Below are 17,760 nucleotides of genomic sequence, written 5' to 3'. Positions count from 1 at the left end.
CCTTTTGATTAAAAAGCAGCAACAGCAGGAGACAAGGCATTGGACTGAGAGTTGCCCATTATTTTTATGTCTTCTCTTGTCACAGTAATTCTCAACCCAGACTTCACATCAGACTGAACTATGCAGCTTTTTCAAATTGTGGTATTTCCAGGGGGAGAGCCTGACTGGTGTGTGTGTGTCTGTGTGTGAGAGAGAGAGAGTGTGTGTGTGTGTGTGTGTGTGTATGTGTGCACGTATGTTTTAAATTCCACAGGGAATCTGATGCACAGCCAGAGTCAAGAACTCTCACTTTATTGACGTCAGTGAATATTTGCAAACTGTTTAAGTCTGGGGTTGGGAGTTGATTTAAACCTCTATTTTAAACTGATACTTACAATGTTAAGATCCTGCCAAATGATCAGATCAAAATATTTTGTGTGTGCTCCTCTCTCTGCCTGGTTGTTTCTCCTGCTGCTTACACGAAAGTTGGAAATCTAAACTCCTTTATAGGTTACCCCTGTGGCTGAAGGTATAAAGTGTCAAGAATGACTTTTTAAATGTACTACTTTATACAAGGGAGGAATTGTTTTGCACCCTGAGGGTGGTGGCCTGAGCTGTGGCTGAGCCCCAAGCCTCACGGTTAAGCAGTGATGCTTCTGTGGCCTGTGAACGTAGCTCGCTGTGTGGACACATTGGTAGATGAGAGAGTCGCCTGGAGCGGAGCCCCACTGCCCTGGTTCAAAAGTTCATGGGCCCAGAAAGGGCGGTGGTGGAGTAGAGGCCAGACAGAAACGCTTTCTTTCACACAAGGGAATGCAGAGAAGCAATGTGACTCCTGGTTCGTCTGGGCAGACAGTGCCCTGCATGTATACACGGGGGTCCTCAGATTTCTTGCTCTGTCGGTTCAGGTTTATACACTATACAAATGCTTTCCCCTTCAGGAAAAATTGCATAGCATTTGACAGACGTTGTAAATATTCCTCTTGTGAGTATGCATTTAATATATCCAGTGAGACTAATTGCAATATGTAAAAGAGGGCATTGTTTCATGAAGTAACATAATGTATAGTGTACATATTCATTCAGCCATTTTCTCTGATATGTGATAAATACTGCAACAGGAATGAGCTCAAGACATAAGCTACGAAATGTGCGAGCACAGAGATAAGTCAGATATGCATCAGATCTTAGAGTGCTTACCTTATGATTTTAAAGATAAAGGGTGCTTATAAAGGGCAGAACATGGCACATGGCACACAGCACAGTTACAGTTCTTTGCTGTTTCAGAATAAGGAGACTGACCCTAGCTGAAGGCAGTCAGGAGAGGCTGTTTGGAGGAGATAGCCCTGGACCATGAGGGTTAGGTGGGATTTAGACAATACCTGGCTTGGGGGAGTGGCAGCTGGGCAGATTTCCAGGCAGGAGACAGAAGATCTAGGGCACATACAGCAAATTTGGCCAGAATGTGTAAAGAGGCACCTCTGACACCTTCTAGAAGGCCTTCTTGGGTAAGTTACTGAACCTCTCTGTGCCCAGTTTCTTCATCTGTAAGATGGGGATGATAATAGCACCTCCTTCATGAGGCTAGGTGAGAAACAAATGAGTTAATATATGGAAAATACTTGGAACATTCCTTGGTACACAGTGTTCTATAAATGTTATAGAGTTAAAATGTTAGATCTGAGTTATTATTAACGAGAGGGGTAAAGAGATTTCAAGACCTTGTAATGTAAGGCCTTGTAAATGTAAGGTCTTCTAATTCTAAGGACCCAGCACACAAACCCGCTAAGAGTTTTGAGTGGCCTCCTGAGGGAGGAGGCCAGCTTCCCAAGGCTACTGCACCACTAAACCTGGTGACAATTTGGGAGAACAGTGTGGGAAGAGACAGAGACCTGGGAACAGGGAAGGCTCTGAAAACAGAGGGCTGCTGCACCTAACTTTTGCTGTTAATATTAATATGGAGTTGAAAGAAAAGGAAAGAAGCCCTGTTAGGTCATAGCCTTCCCTCTCAGTGGAAAATTCCCTATTTTAATTTCCTTTGGCTCTTCTTTTGTGTCTTCTTTGGCAAATAAAGGATTTTTTTAAAAAGGAGAGTGAGAGGAAAACAGCTTTGCTGCAGAGAGAAGAAAAAATACAAGAAAAACAACCAAACCAAAACGAAAAAACAAAACAAACAGAAATCATCATTATAATCTGTACTCACGGACACAGAAAGTGGCCCCAAGAGCCAAACATCTATCCACCCCCTTCACATCCATGGCAGAAGCCCACGAAGAGTAACTGAGGCAGGTTGCTGGGTGCAGGGTGGGAGGCTCTCTCCCCTCCCTCACTTGCTGTCCCTTGTTGTTGTAGCTCATTGCCTTTCCAAGGCAAGCATGGGCTTCCTCAGTCACTCTTTGGCCTTTTTACTCCAAGCTTGGGAGTCAGGTTTTAAATGATATATGATCTCCCAGGTAAAATTCTCTATGTTAAATGCTGAAAGAAACGCCCCTGAGACCCTCCTACTTCACTGGGCATGGTTCCCTTTGGAGTCTGGCCTCCACTCTGCATGACTGCCAGGTCCTCAGGCTTCAGGGAGGGAGTTGGGAGTTCTGGTCTCCATTTCAGCTCCCGTGGCCAACCTGATCTCCGTCACACAGATTCCCGACTATTCTCACCTGAAAAATAAAGCTGTCAGAAGACTTGAAAGCCCCAATCTGAAACCCCCTACATTTTATAAATACAAGGTGACATTGTTACCGTTCTAATTTTCATTACAGCACTCTCATTTTTTTTCCAGAAAAGGTATAAACAAGAAGACAATTTGTTTTGTATTTTTTTCACTTTCTTACCTCAAGCTCTCCTTTAAATTGCCAAAGGGAATGAGTTACTTGAACAGAGACAGAGTTATTATGGTGGATAGCAAAATAAGATATGCTAAGGCTCAGGGGCTTAATTTTTTGCTTCATTCAGTAACATATTTCAAAAGAGCACCAGTGATTGGAACATAATTTATTTATCAACAGGGTTCTAGATTACTCCCTTGTAGTTGACTCTGAAATCCATCTGACTCTTGCCGAGTGCTATAACCAAGGTGAGAAAGGCTAGAAACAGACCTGGCATTACGATTACCAAAGGGAGAAGAGTTCACCATGGGTATTTATCCACACTGGAATTTGGCAACCAAACTCTGAGTCTTTCTTCCCAGCTCCTGACACATCCATTTGTAAAGCAGGTTAATAATAGCATCATACCTACATCTCCACAGTTACAGCTAAATAACAGTTTCCATGATAAGCCTTTATTTTCCTGCAATTTAGAATTTAAGACAGCAATTTTATCTACAATATCTAAGCCCAGAATTTATTTTTGGCTTTCTCAAAGAAAGTTGTACCCATTTAACTCTGCCTGGCATGAGGGAAAAATTTTTTTAAAAGTACAGAGTTTAGGGCTTCCCTGGTGGCGCAGTGGTTGAGAGTCCGCCTGCCAATGAGGGGACATGGGTTTGTGCCCCGGTCCAGGAAGATCCCACATGCCGCGGAGCGGCCGGGCCCGTGAGCCATGGCCACTGAGCCTGCACGTCCGAGCCTGTGCCCCACAGCGGGAGAGGCCACAACAATGAGAGGCCCACGTACAGCAAAAAAAAAAAAAAAAAAAAAAGTACAGAGTTTAATTAGCTAGGCAATTTGCATGTCTCTAAACCTTCAAACCCTGGCCATTGCCAGAGGCAGGGAGCCAGATGAAGTGGAACCACGGTCAGATACAGGAAGGCAATGTCAAGGGTTTGCAGTGACCCCAGTTGCTAATAGCCTGTGTTAGTAATACGCCTATCATTTTAATGACCTATTAGCACTTGTCATTGAAGTGAAAATTGGGTGATTTTTTTAAAAAAGGGTATTTGGGCAATTTTTAGAACATAGAGGGAAGGTGTATTTTTTTGCCCTTTGCTTTCAGAAGCAGTCTGACACCCAGATGTTGACCTTCAAGCTGCCTCTCCTAGCCCTGGGGCTTCTCCTGGCATTTCCTGGGCGGACCCCGCCTCAGCCTTCCCGGAACTGGGGTAGAGCTGAATTCCAGCTTGTGGCCGGCGTTGAAGTTGGGCAGATGGCAGGCAAACATCGCTGCAAAGGGAAACCGCTGGTGTAGAGCACCTCGGTCCAAGCTTGGTTTTGTTCCTCAAGGCCACCTTTTTGCTCCCCCTTTCTGTGATACCTCTGAGGAGGCTTTCACTGCCTTGGAGTTTAGAATGTGTCTTTCAGGAAGGAAGGTTCTTGTGACTACCTTCCTCCGCCTCTTTGGTAAGAGGAGACCTTTGCAGGAGTTGTTTTCACATCAACACCTGTTGCCCTGTTTCCCGTTGCTTGTCCAATGGTTGCCTTAGAGTTAGTGGTGAAACTCCCTGGCCCAGTCACTAAAGCACTTGTGAAGGCATTTTGTTCAGCCCTTCACACATCTCTGGCTGTTTAAGAAAAGGCTCAAGAACTGCCTCCAGCCTTGTTTTGCTGCCTAATACAATAGCACAGGTAAAACCATAAAGCAGGGACTCTAACTGGATAAAAGCCTTGGGCCCCTGAGGATGTCGTGAAGCCATTAGCCACAAAAGGCAAAGGGTAAGGCCCTATATCTGCCAGTATACAGAGCATACAGAGAAATGTCCCCAAATGCCTGGGCTTGATACCACTGGGCAGTTTTTAATAGTCTCCATCAGAGCTTAGCCATTGAATTTATTCATCAGCTCTTGACAGTTAATAGCCTCTGATTTGACTTTTTAATTTTCTTTGTCCGGCTTCCCCAATAACAGTTGACCCTTGAACAATGGGGAGGGGTGGTACAGGGGTGCCAACCCTTAGAGTCAGCCCTCCACATCCACGTGCCACATTCACGGTTTCTCCATATTCACAGTTCCATCCTCGGATTCAACCAACTGTGGGTTGTGTAGGACTGTACTATTTACTATGGAAAATAATCTGCGTGTAAGTGGACCCTCGCAGTTCAAACCTGTGCTCCTCAAGGGTCCTCTGTAGATACTAAGTACCCAGTAGACTCATCATCTTAGCCTTCTTGGTCAGCCTCATAACACCAAAATCAACTTCCTGAATAAAGAACTGGATATCCTGCTACTCAAAAATGTCTTCCCTGACATCCAGTTACCTACATCTGTATGTTTTCTTTCAAATGAAAATTCCCAGGGGGAGGATTGGTCCCTGCCAATCACTTCTTAATGTGAACTACTTCGGTCAGATAATCAGATGCTCCCAGAAAGAGAATCGAGGAAAATGGAAGTAATTTTTAAACCTGTGGGACTCAGGGAGAAGGTGGCCAGCCTATAAAGGAAGGACTTTGGGGCAACCAGATGTGTGTGTGTGTGTGTGTGTGTGTGTGTGTGTGTGTGTGTGTGTGAGAGAGAGAGAGAGAGAGAGAGAGAGAGAGAGAGAGAGACAGAGAGAGGGAGGGATTGAGAGAGAGAATGGATACCCAGGAGAAGGAAGGGTTGGAAAGAGAATTCTCATTGATTCTGTAACTTGGTCTGTGGCTCTGGTGATGTGCGCCAAGCCTGAATGGGTGATTTGGAGCAAGGGTGGGCAAACTTCTACCTGTCACCTGTTTTTGTATGGCTCACAGATCAAGGGTTGTTTTTACATTTTTAAATAATTTTTTAAAATCAAAAGAAGAATACTATTTTATGACGCATGCAAATCATACAAAGTTCCAATTTCAGTGTCTATACATAATTTGGTTGACACACAGCCACACTGATTCATTTATGTGTGGTCTGTGACTGCTTTTGTGCAGTAACGCAGAGCTGACCAGTTACAACAGACAGACTGTATGGCCTACAAAGCTAAGCTAGTTACTACCCGCCCCTTTACACGCAAAGGCTGCCAGCTCTTGATTTAGATAAAGTTTTCTGCTTGGTTCCTTTTTAGCATTAACGTTTTTGGGTGGCAGCCTTTTATCGCTCGTAAAGTGAGCAAACAATATTTCTTCCTTTTCATGGCTAACCATTTGGTATTGGTTTAAGTATGGTACATCTACGCAATTGAAAGTTCTAGAATCATTTATTGGCATAGAACTATGTGTCCAACCTTAACTCTTTGTACAGCATAATCCATAAAAAAGGTTCCAATCAAAAATACCTTCAAACATCCATACCAAAATTTAGACATGTTATATCCAAGTGGTGGGATTACAAGTGATTTGTTTCCTTCTTTTTGCTTCTCTGTATTTCCTACACGATTTTCAGTGAACAAATATTACTTTTATAAAGAAGAAAAATATGTAATGAAAAACTCTTTGCCCTCTGATGGATAGAAAAATAGAATAGGATATTAATACATTAGGTATTTTTCATCCTTCCCTAAGGGAAAAAAATTGAGTTTTCCTGGGAGATATTGAAGCAAGGGCCTTGGCATCAAACGCCCACTGGGGTTCAGAAACCAAGTCTGTGTGTCACTAGTTCTGTAATCTGGAGTGAACTGCTCACTCTCTCTGAGCCTCGGTTTTTCTCTAGTGTAGAAAAAAAATCCTCTTGGGGCTTTTTCAAGCATTAAATAAGACAATGCTTTCAAAGCAAGTAACAACTCGTGTAGTGACAGGCACATCAGCATTAAAAAGCTGCCAGTTTTGGGGCTTCCCTGGTGGCGCCGTGGTTGAGAGTCCGCCTGCCAATGCAGGGGACACGGGTTCACGCCCTGGTCTGGGAGGATCCCACATGCCGCGGAGCGGCTGGACCCGTGAGCCATGGCCGCTGAGCCTGCGCGACCGGAGCCTGTGCAAGCTGCCAGTTTCCAGCATACTTTATGGAGAATATTTGCTATAAAGATGTCCTGCCTTTTGCAGCAGTGTCTTTGTGACAAGTCCCTAAAGTGAGATGTGTGGATCAAGTAGCAGGGGAAGGGGAGGCGTGGGCAGGAGGGCAGCAAGGGCACAAGAATGCCAGCTCTCCTGAGGACGAGGGAAATGGAGTGTTCAGAAGAACCGTTGGTTGTTTTTTTCCTTTGGTTAGGAAGCTTCCATTACAACCTGCAGCAGTCGGGAACAGCTAGATTGCTGCAGGGAGGGAGAGTGGGCGTGGGCAGAATGTGTGCATGTGTGTGACGGAGTGGGTCTTGGAGGAAAATTGTTCCAACGGTTCACAGTTGAGCTCGACGGTTTGGAGTGTCTGTTAGGAGGAAAGTGCCAGGCATTCCGAGATGCAAAAAACACAACTCCAGAGGAAGCTACAGTCCGTCATGGTGGGTTGAGAGAGGGGACTCTGGGGAGAGATTTTGGGCACTTGATCACTTGTGCGTCTACCACATTTTCTAGTTCAAGTAAATAGCATTCCAAGGAGTGCTTGCACACTCAAGGCTTAGCAAGAATGAAGATTATGACAACAGTATTCTTACAATTACCTTGTTTTGAGGAAATGATTGGGCCAGGAATAAAAAAAAGTCACTAAAAACATCTAAAGATAAGTTAGGGGTCTAGATGCCAAGAGCTTAAGAGAATGGGAAAAGGTGAAGAGAAGATTCTAGGTAGGGCCCATTGTACTTCAGCAAACATCAAGGAGCAACCCTTGGGTGGGATAACACCAAATGTGAACTCTTCAGTGTGCCATGTTCTTCTCATCCTCTTTGTCCTTCTTGTTTTCCAGGGAATACTGAACTTTTCCCAGGAAAAGCTCACTTTCCACCTTACTCTCTCCCAGGCCCTCTCCATAGCCATACATTCCCAGCCTCCTAGACTGGCGCTTACTGTTAACACTGGCATGTGAATCTCGGTCCTTGACATTCTGTCCTCGAAGCGTCAATGGCCTACGTGAGCTGCAATCTCAAGATACCTGGGGGTAAAACAAAGCAAAACCTGTCAAAAACACAACCATTTTTTCATAAAGTTCACTCTGTCTCTCCCTGTCCTGCCTTGCCACTCATATAGTGCATTGCGCAGTCATTATTTTTTCTATGCTGTATACTTCTCTGCAGGTTTTTTTTTAACATATAAATGCGTTATGTTATTTATTCTAATTTTAGGATGGGTCAGGCAGGCCTTTGCTACATCAAAGAGACATAAATCATTCTCTCTTAATGTGTTCATGCCTGAAGTATTTAGAGCTTGTATAATTATATTGCTCATGTCTTACTCCAAAAGATGTACGTTCTTCTTAAATATATATTCTCTCTCTGCATCTCTTGAGGATGCAGAGAGAGAATATATATATCATGTTGTAAAAGGCACCCCAGTGAGGTGTCGTACCCCCATCTGCAGGAAAGGCACCCAGTAGACCAAGCCTATGTAGGATTTATTTATGTTATACAGGATCTGGGAGAAGGCTCTTTCTATCAGCTGGGCCCCCTCTGTGATTGGAGGTGGTATGTGGACCTTGCAAGCATTGGTAATGTAATGTAAGTTATATTATATATCCGGAAACCTGTTGAAAAGGAAGGTACCTAGAGTCACAAAATAGTTTGTTCATCTGTAAAGGGGATTAAGGTGGGCCTGTCAGAAGGAGCTAGACCCTCTGAGTCCCGGAACTTGTGTCCTTCCCACTGCTGAAGCTGGATAATCTGAACCACTCCATGGTGACTATAAATTACCCAGTTTCCACACCTTTGTCTCCAGAGGGTCAGAGAAAGTGGTGTCTTCATTGAATATTGACAATATAGCCTGAAGCGTGATGGGTCAGTTTCCAGAGGCTAGGGCAAGTGTGTTCCCTCCAGGGTAAGGTAAAGACTCTCCTGGGCCACATCCTTGAATCACAGCGGGATACCTGGAAGTCCTCTGCAGAGGAATCAAGACTGTGTTATGAGGTCTGCAATACCTTGCAACATCTCCTTGGGCTTCTGGCTCCAGGAAAGAAAGATCCTCGATTCCACACACATACTCACGCTCACACATACACACACGGACTCACACACATTCAGTAATACACACACATAAACATTCACAAATACGCAATGCACCCACACACACTCACACATATACACAGTCACCCATACAAACACACACATAAACACTCAGATGCACACGTATGCAGACACCAGCTGGGTACTGTGCAGACCCTCTCCATAGAACTCTCTCTAACCCACAGCCCTCACCCACCACCTCTGCCCTCGTGACACACTGACCTTGAGCTAGTGTCCAAGTGACCCTGGCTCTCCTGGGCTCACTCCGTGAATTATCCCTATCCCGGTAGCTCTAGGGTTGAGTCTCTGAAACCAATGCTGAAGGCTGAAGACAGGGAAACCCAGGAGAGCAGAGGAAGGCAGTGCCTTTCCTTCCTTCATCTATAAAAATGTTGGCCCTGATGATCTCTTCCATCTCTCTGGCTCAGGACACACTCTACAACTATCAATGTCCAGTAGGCACCTTGTGGTAGGAGGTGTATTATGCATCCGGTTTAAAATTGAGTGGGGCAACTGAGGCACTTCTCATGACGATCAAAGAAGGAATTGGCAGTGTCACTGAAGCACCGGTTCTAATCCTGACTGACAAAGAGACAACAGGGGTCATCTCTCACTTTCTTTTTCTCTTTTGTAAACCTACCTATCTTTACTTATTTTTCTATTTTTCATTACTCGATAATACATGATTATCATAGTATTGTGAAAACTTCCAGAAATACGAGTTAAGCCAACATCTGTCTGGCATCTGGCCCCCTCCTGTAAGACAGCCTGTGTTAGCGGGCAGCGTATGGTCATCCAGACCGTAGAATGTCTGGTGGAGTTTTTTCCTGACACAAATGGTACCCACTGCATAAATTGTCTTATAACTTGCCTTTCCCCCCCTTTAATTATATGTCTTAAAGGTCTTTTTATTAAGTGATTTTTTTTTATCAAACAAGTCAATAAACTTCAAGGGGTGGGAGCTTTCCCCATGTCTGCCAAGTGCCACGCTGTGCTTGCGGTTCTGTCTGAAATTCCCGATCCTGGGCTACTGCCTTTTCCCATCTGATGGTTACAACACTCGCTTTGCAGTGTCTCTGGGCTCCTGCCTGTCTGCTGTGGCCACGTGAAGGAAGCAGAGTCGTCTTACTGTAATTATTTGAGGTTCTGGGCAGTTTTCTGTGCATCAAATCCAGTAACACAAAACAGAAGAAAACCATTATGCCCCAAACCCAGCTATTTACTCCCTCCCACACATTGTTTTCTGGGAAAGGGAGACTGCAGTCATCTGGGAAAAGGATCGGCCGCCATCCTCAGCGAGGTCGGAGAGCCGTGATACACAGCGAGCACTCTGGGCTCCCAGGAGGGCCAACCCCTGGCAGATGGGACCTTTTTCCAGGAACACTAGCCCAGTATTAGAGCCACGCAGATGTGATCAGACTTCCCCCCCCCCTCCCCGCCCAGATCCTGTTTCCATCACTTACTAGCTCTAGAACCTTGGGTTAGATACTTATCTGTACATCTCATCCTTATCATCTAGAAAATGGATGTAGTAAAAATTACAGGGGGTTTCGTGAAGTGTAAGTGAGGGAATGCATGAAAAGTCCTTAACACAGGGTATGGCATGTAGTAATTCCTCACAAAATATCGCCTGCTGGCTGAGCTCTCCCCTCCCCTTCCTTCTCTTCCAGATCTTCTCAGTGGTTCCATCCACTTGCGTCTGCCCAGCTCAACACCCTTTCCCGGTTCAGGTAAGCTCACAATAGCTAGAAACCTGCCTGCTGCCCCAGCCTGGCCCTTCCCCTGGGGGGGGGGGTGCCGCCTGGGATCTGCGTCACTCAGCTTTTCCAAAACCCACAGAGCTAGTTACTACAGAGCCTCGCTCAACCCTGAGCCCAGCTACAGCTTGTCTTCACTCCCTCACGCGTTCATCGTTCATTCTTTCAGTACACGTGTGCATTAGCACCTACTCTGTGCCAGGCACTGTGAGAGGTGACAGAGGTAGAAAAAGACACAGTCCCAGCTCTGAAGGAAGCCCAGTCTATTGGGGGTTAGAGGCCAATCAACTGGCCATTACAGTGTGGGGTGACAAATCCGTGCTCTGGTGGGAAGGTGTGTCCAGGCTGCTTCAAGGAGGGACATGCACACCAGGCTTGGGTGCCTTCTCCAATTTTTGACAGTTTCTCTAACTCTCCCTTCCAAATCTCCTACTGAAGTTTTTTATATCATCAATTACATTTTAAATTTCCAAGTCTCCTTCCTTGTCCTGATTATTCTTTTTTCATAGTAGTTCTTAAAAAGTGAGTAGGAGTCAGCCAGAAATGTGTATTTGGACCAGGACAGATTCTAACAACCTGAGCAGGAAACCTGGTTATGAATATCCCAATCTCCCAAGGTCAGGGTCTCTGTAAGATCCAGGGAGACAAGGAACCAAGCTGATAAATGCAGTCATTCATTCCTTCATGCATTCAATCCAGTGAATTCGTTGCATCGATGTTATTGTTGTCTGGCGTTGCAGGTTATGGTTTGGGTGGTGCGGGTGTGGTCTGTGCTTTCAAGAGTTCACTGTTGAGTGGAAGAAACTAGCATGTGAAGAGTTATAACACCAAGGGGGTAAGCAACCACGTTCATCAGTATATGGATTGATTAGGAAGCCATTGAGGAAGAGACTGGGCTGGGGCAGCTGGCGGGGTGCCCACAGCAGAAGAGACGATTTTATTGTTGGGTCTTAAAGGATAAGAAGTAATTCACCAGGCAGAGAAGGGACCGAGGAAGTAGCAAAGGGGGAATGGCATTCCTGGCAGAGAGAAAGGCATGTATTAAATCAAGAGGTATTAAAGGGCTTATGGCCCTTGAGACTGGTGAGAAGTTCTCTGACCAGAACCCGGTGTTCACTGAGTCGGGGAGGATGGATGGGGAGAGGACACGGTGAGTCTGAACTGTGCAAAGTCTCGCCTGTCATGTTCAGGGGCTTTTTTTTCTTTCTTTTTTTTTTTTTTGTGGTTCTTAAACACTTATCATGGACCCTTTTGAAAATATGATGAAAATTACAGGCCTTCTCACCCCCCAAAATGCACATACACATAAAGTTTCAGGGCTTAAAGGATCTGAAACCCATTCCCATTCCTCAACTAAGGCAGCGGGGAAGCCCCTGACAATTTTAAGCAGGAATGTCCTGTTCAGATATAGGATTGAGTTCTGGCTCTTCCATTTCCAGCTGTGTGTAGTGGCAGCAGCCTTGCAGCTCACCACGGGTTGCAGTGGCAATTGAGGTGGGCGGTTCTGTGCAAGCTTGGACATGTCCTCACGTTGGCAGTTGCGGCTCTGGGGACCCATACAAAGCCTCAGTCCCAGGGCAGCTCCCGACCTAGAGGCCTAGGGGAGAGGGGTATCCATGCATAAATGCCCCAACTTCCTTTTTTCCAGGTCACCGTCCTTCCAATCACTTTCTTTCTTCCAGAAAATTCCAAACTATCTCATAAGCTGATGATTTGATAAACCTATCCCATTCTCTTTTTATACCTTTTTTTTTTTAAACAAAGTCTTTAACGTATTGTGATTATCAGGAGGAAAAAGAAGTGCTTGTACTCAGTTGACAATGACTAATGAGACATCTGTTTAAAAATTTTTGTACTAAGAGTAAAAAGTTTAAAATTTAAGCCTTTAAAATACATGTTTAAATTTAAAACAAATATCAAATAGGGATTAAACATTGAAATAAATTAGAACCAGAATGGCTAAAATCCCTAAAACTGGGATTAAAGATGAAAACATTTAAAAATCACTTTTCATTGACCAAGTATAATGCCATGTGCTCAGAGTTCCACTACAACATTCTGTACAAAAGGCAAAATATTCGGAGTATGTGCTATGGTCCTAGGTTATGTAAAAAGGGAAATAGTGCTGAGTCCTAGTTTTGAAAAAGTGCATCCTCCTCCTGGTCCCAGTGTTCGAGATGGTTCAACACTGCAGGACTAGGAGGCCAAGGGCTTACAAGTTAACACAGGTGTTTGTTTTTTAAGTGGTCAAGTCATTGAAAAGAAAACTGAGGAAAATGATTCATGGCTGTGACCTTGACTTCTATCAACCTTTGGTTGTGGCATTGTGTAGAGAGAATTGGAGTCCCCGAATCCTCTGCTTGCCTAAATACAGACATATAGGAGAAACTGGATTTGGGGCGTGAAGGTAGGAGAAGGTGCCGGGACAAATAAGATTATTAAGAAGAAATCGAGTAGTCTTTCTACTGCTTCTTGTCTCTGTGGTATAGGAAACTCACTTTTTGTGGTCTCTGAGCAGGATATCCAGAGTCTGTCATGGCCAGGAATCTCTTGGGAGAGGGGCAAAAAGCGAGAAGGAGGATAGGGAGGGGCGGAAAGGAAAACACAAATGGGAAATTTTAAGAACTTTTAAAATTTAAATTTTCTTAAAAGCTTTGTGAGGTCTTATTTTGTTTCCATTGTTGTTGTTCTCTTTTGTTTTGTTTTGTCTAGTTTTACCAGAATTTCCCATAGAAATGGATAGAATGACCTGTAAAAAGAACTCCAGCACTAGGGAGAGAGGACTGCTTAAACATCTCATCAATTTATGGTCGGTTTCAGTGCCTTCTTCTGTGGCTTTCCAGGATATTGGAATCACCAGGGAGGCATTAAAAAAGATGGATGCTTGGGTCTGTCTCCTAGCAATTCTGATTTAGTCATGAGTGTGACCTGGACCTCAGGATTTTGAAGATCTTTCCAAGTGATTCTAAAGTGCAACCAAGGTTGCGAACTACTGTTTTTAGTTACTATCTCTCATATATTACGTGAACACAAATCACCTGGGTTTCTAGTTAAAATGCAGATTTGAATTCAGTAGGTCTGGAGTAGGGCTCAAGAGTCTGCTTTGCTAACAAGCTCCCAGGTGATGCAGATGCTGCTGGTCTGAGGCCAAGACTTTGAGAAACAATGGACTAGAGATCTCTGAGGTCCTTTTGAGGTATTATTCTACCAAGATGTGGATTTCATGCTTTTATATATCACTCAGTTAGGACTCAAACAAGTCTGAGCATTATGGTATAAGTAGTTGATGGACTACTATGCAGCCATGGAAAGTTATGCTTATGAAGATTATATACTAATAATGGAGGAATGTTTATGTCATAATGGAAAATGAAAACATGATGGCAGATTAAAATGTTATATGCTCACAAATATGTCAGACAGAAAAAGTGCATCATTGTCATAATGTGGTTCTTCCCACTAAAACATTCTATTTCTCTGTGTAAAATACCATCTTCATGTCTGTTGAATAACTCAGGGAGCACCTCAAATTGTAAGTAGTCATATGAGACAGGGGAAAGATGGCAAGTACCAGGACAAATTCTTGAGTAATCTCACCAGGTAACTAGCTAGCTATGTGACCTTAGACACATTGCTTAAATGCAGTGGGGCCTCATTTTTCCCTTTTGTAAAATGGGTATTAATAGAAATGCCTACTTCATGGAACATCATAAAGATGAAATGAGATAGCAGGCACTCAGTAAGTGATGACTCATATCTAAGCATCTTGATTTGCTCATCAGGGAATGAGAGAGTAGACTAGAAGATTTCTAAGGTTCCTCAAACTCTAACTTGTGGGGCTGGAGAGCTTTACTTTTGGAAGATTTATAGAAACAAGATTACTTGGAATTGCTCTGGATGTCAAATAAGTTCTTACAGTTCTTAGCACTGTACTAGGCAGCAAGGACAAAAAGTGAATAACTAAGAGGAGCTCACAGTCAAACAATTCAATACAGTATGATATGTGCCGTAATGGAGACATATACAAAGTGCTTTGAGCGTCTCAAAGTGGATGTAGTAGAGATGGTGATAACGTGGGTCTTGAAAGGCAAGGGGAGGAAAAGGCATTCAGGCAGAGGAAAGCACATGTTCAAAGGCTTGGAGACATGAAAGAAGATTGTGTGTCTGGCGTGGCTGGAGCGTATATGGGTGGGGTGGGGGGTTGGGAAATAAGGATGAAATCTGGATTGAGACAGTTTATGGAGCACCTTTTTGGCTACAGTGAGGACTTTATGACATACTCTTTGAACTAGGGAGTAATATAATCAGATTTGTGATTTTAAAATAAACTCTAACAGTGGTGAGGAAGATGATCTTGAAAAAGGGAGGCAGGTGGGAGGTTATGACAATAATCCAGGCAGGGGTAACAGAGAAACACAAAAGGGTGTATTAGAAAGATTGATAGGCCTTAATGATTGTTTGCATGTGCTGGCTTGGGCAGGAAATGAGAAGAGGAATTCAAAGATGCCTGTGACCCATATAGAAAATCAGGAGGGCAAGGTTGGTGTGAGAAGTGCTACTATGGATACATTAGATGGAGAATCCACGAAGACAGTGCAGATTCGTGGATATGTGTGCCTCTAAGACTGGAAGCAGAGGGGTTACAGGATCTGTGTGCCAGTGGTGAAGTGATGGGTGCGTCAATGTTTGTCTCTGGAAACACCAGCAGTGTTAGGGGTTTCCAAGGCAACCTGTCTCTAATGTGGACCAAGGACAGCCTTACCAGCATCACAGCCCCCTGGTGCTCTGTCAAGGCTCTGTCAAGGCCCACTGAGACAGAATCTGCAGGATGAGAGATGAGCATTTACATCTCAGCAAGTCTCTCTTTGCTCTAAGAAAAATAGCCCTTTAAATACTGATGAAAGCTATGGACACAGTACCATCCAACAGAAATATAATGTGAGCTAAGTAGGTAGTCTTGGTTTTTCTAGTAACCAGGTTTAAAAAAATAAAAAGAATCAGGTAAGATTAAGTTTAATAATATTTTTATTTAGTCAAATACATGCAAATATTATCATTTCAACATTAATCAGTAAAATAATTATTAATGAGATAGTTTGCATTTTTTTTATCACTCTAAGTCTTCAAGATCCAGTAGGGGTTTTAACACAGTACACTACAATTGAGGCTATAATATATCAGGCACTCAGTAGCCATGTAGTAATGGCTACTGCACTAGACTGTGTATTTACAAATACCTCCCACTCCCCTGCTTTGGAAAAAAATACATACACACAGAATTTTTCTAGAATTTCTAAGAATGCTCCTAGCTCCTGAAGCATATCCATGTTTGGTTAAGAACTCTTGTTTTTCAGGTCTTTGGGTTTTTTGAGACTGATTCTGAAAATAGATGGCTTTCTTCGATATTGTGAGGTTAATTTTAAATGTTCTAGTCATGTAGAATATAAAGTACAGTACAGTGCAGAGTGATAAGAATTCATTCTTGCACATAAAAGAAAGGATTAAACAAAGCTTATTATTTTAAAATTCTGCAGTGGACTGTCTACTCTAAAAGTTGGATTTTTACATTCTCACAGGACATACTATGGGTTGCAGACTTGATTTATTAATTCTGTGGATATTGTTTCTAGGCTGGACAGAAACAAAGAGTTAAATGCAACACTTTCTAGGTGAATCATTTTAAACACACTTTTTAATTCAGTGAATTTAAAAAATTGGTTTAGGTGGTTTCCTTTCCCCTCACCGTGGTTATAGACATATTGCAGAGAAATGGCCTGAGACGTCACTCCTTTTCCAAACTCCCATGTGTAGTCGCTTTAAAGCAGCACCATTATAATGGAGACTTCTTTCTGAGTCTCAGGCAGAAGTATTTTTAGAGAAAGCATCATGCTGTATTTGAAAGAATGACCCTTCCTGTAATTGGCCTGTTGGGATGTTTGGGTTGTGGTCTCACATAATTACAGACCCGTGCCAGGGGTCTGAGGGCCATCAGCATATTTCCAAGGCCTCTAAATCAAGGTTATTTGGTTAATTGCTCACAGGTGTTTTCCTGTGCTCATGAATACACACAGTCTATGAATTTTACAAAACTTGGCAGAAGGAAGGGCCGTGTGGCCAAGGAGTTTCTTAGATTTACTCAGCTAATTAATCAGGCAGGGTAGGGATTTGGCTATTCTCTTGAGGGAGCTAAGCGTTTGGAGTATGACTGAGAAGTAACCTGTATTTTTGAAGGAGAGTTTAAGAGGAAAACAAAAGGAAGCAGAAACACTTCAGTAAGCTGCTGCCGGTGAGAGCTCAGAGTGGTGGCGTAGCCTATTCCGGCTGCTTTGCAGAGCTGCATCAGCTCTGCCTCTGCAAAGAAATGGTGCTGGATTCTAAAATAAAGTGACTGTGTCAGGGTATGAATTTTAATTTCTAAAACTGTGTCTAAAGTACAAGCCACACTGTTTATTCTTCTTTCTTCTGATTTCTCATGATCATTATTGTTTGGGCAATGGCCTTGGAAAGTGTGGAAATTCTGAGGAGAGGATTCCTATACTGGATTTGTTTAGAAATTCATCCTAAACAAGTGAATATGACATTATTCTGTAGCATGCTGTGAAGTCCAGAAGAATGTCTCAATAATTGCCCTAGGTCATTTCTATGATAGTTATTCATGGGAAAAAAGCATGGGGGCCTGGTTAAATGAAATTCACCTACAGTCAGTTAGACCACATCATTCTGCCCAAGAAGCTAGATAGCAAATTGTTTTGCAATTCATTTCAACAAGCGTAGGTGAATCCCTACAAAAAGACAGGAGGAAGAGTCCAGCTAAGAAACCTTGGTATTCAGGAAGAATATTACCAGCATACAAAGAACTACGTGGAGAGTAGATAGGCATGAGGCTGGAAACAGAGAGATGACAAGCTCCATGGATACCTTTTCAAAGATGAGGGGGACTTAATCTTGCTTATAATCTAAAAGAAAAGATCCAGTAGAGGGGAAGAGATTAGAGATACAAGCAGGTCCTGGAAGATCTTGGAAGATATGGGTATAAAGGACATAGTTTTTCCTGAAATAGAGGGATGACTCAACCAGTAAGACCAGAGGGCAGGACAACAGGGTTGTGGCACATGTAGAAAAGCTTGTGAGCAGATAGGAATTTGAGATGTTGGTGTTTA

The 17,760-nt window shown here is 43.4% G+C and overlaps 1 protein-coding gene across 15 annotated transcripts in view; it reads left to right on the top strand.

Moving 5' to 3' along the window:
* FRMD6 (FERM domain containing 6) overlaps nt 1–17,760 on the top strand; it is a 446,878-nt gene that overhangs the window by 316,546 nt on the left and 112,572 nt on the right. For all 15 annotated transcript variants that reach the window (XM_079913661.1, XM_079913660.1, XM_079913656.1 and 12 more), the window contains one exon: nt 10,514–10,573. The gene's annotated coding sequence lies outside the window, so the exon portion shown is untranslated. The remainder of the gene's footprint in view (nt 1–10,513; nt 10,574–17,760) is intronic.

Source organism: Stenella coeruleoalba (genome assembly GCF_951394435.1).
Source record: "Stenella coeruleoalba genome assembly, chromosome: 2".
Taxonomy (NCBI): Eukaryota; Metazoa; Chordata; class Mammalia; order Artiodactyla; family Delphinidae; genus Stenella; species Stenella coeruleoalba.
The sequence above is the reverse complement of the archived record's forward strand: the minus strand, read 5'-3'. Positions and strand labels throughout refer to the sequence as shown.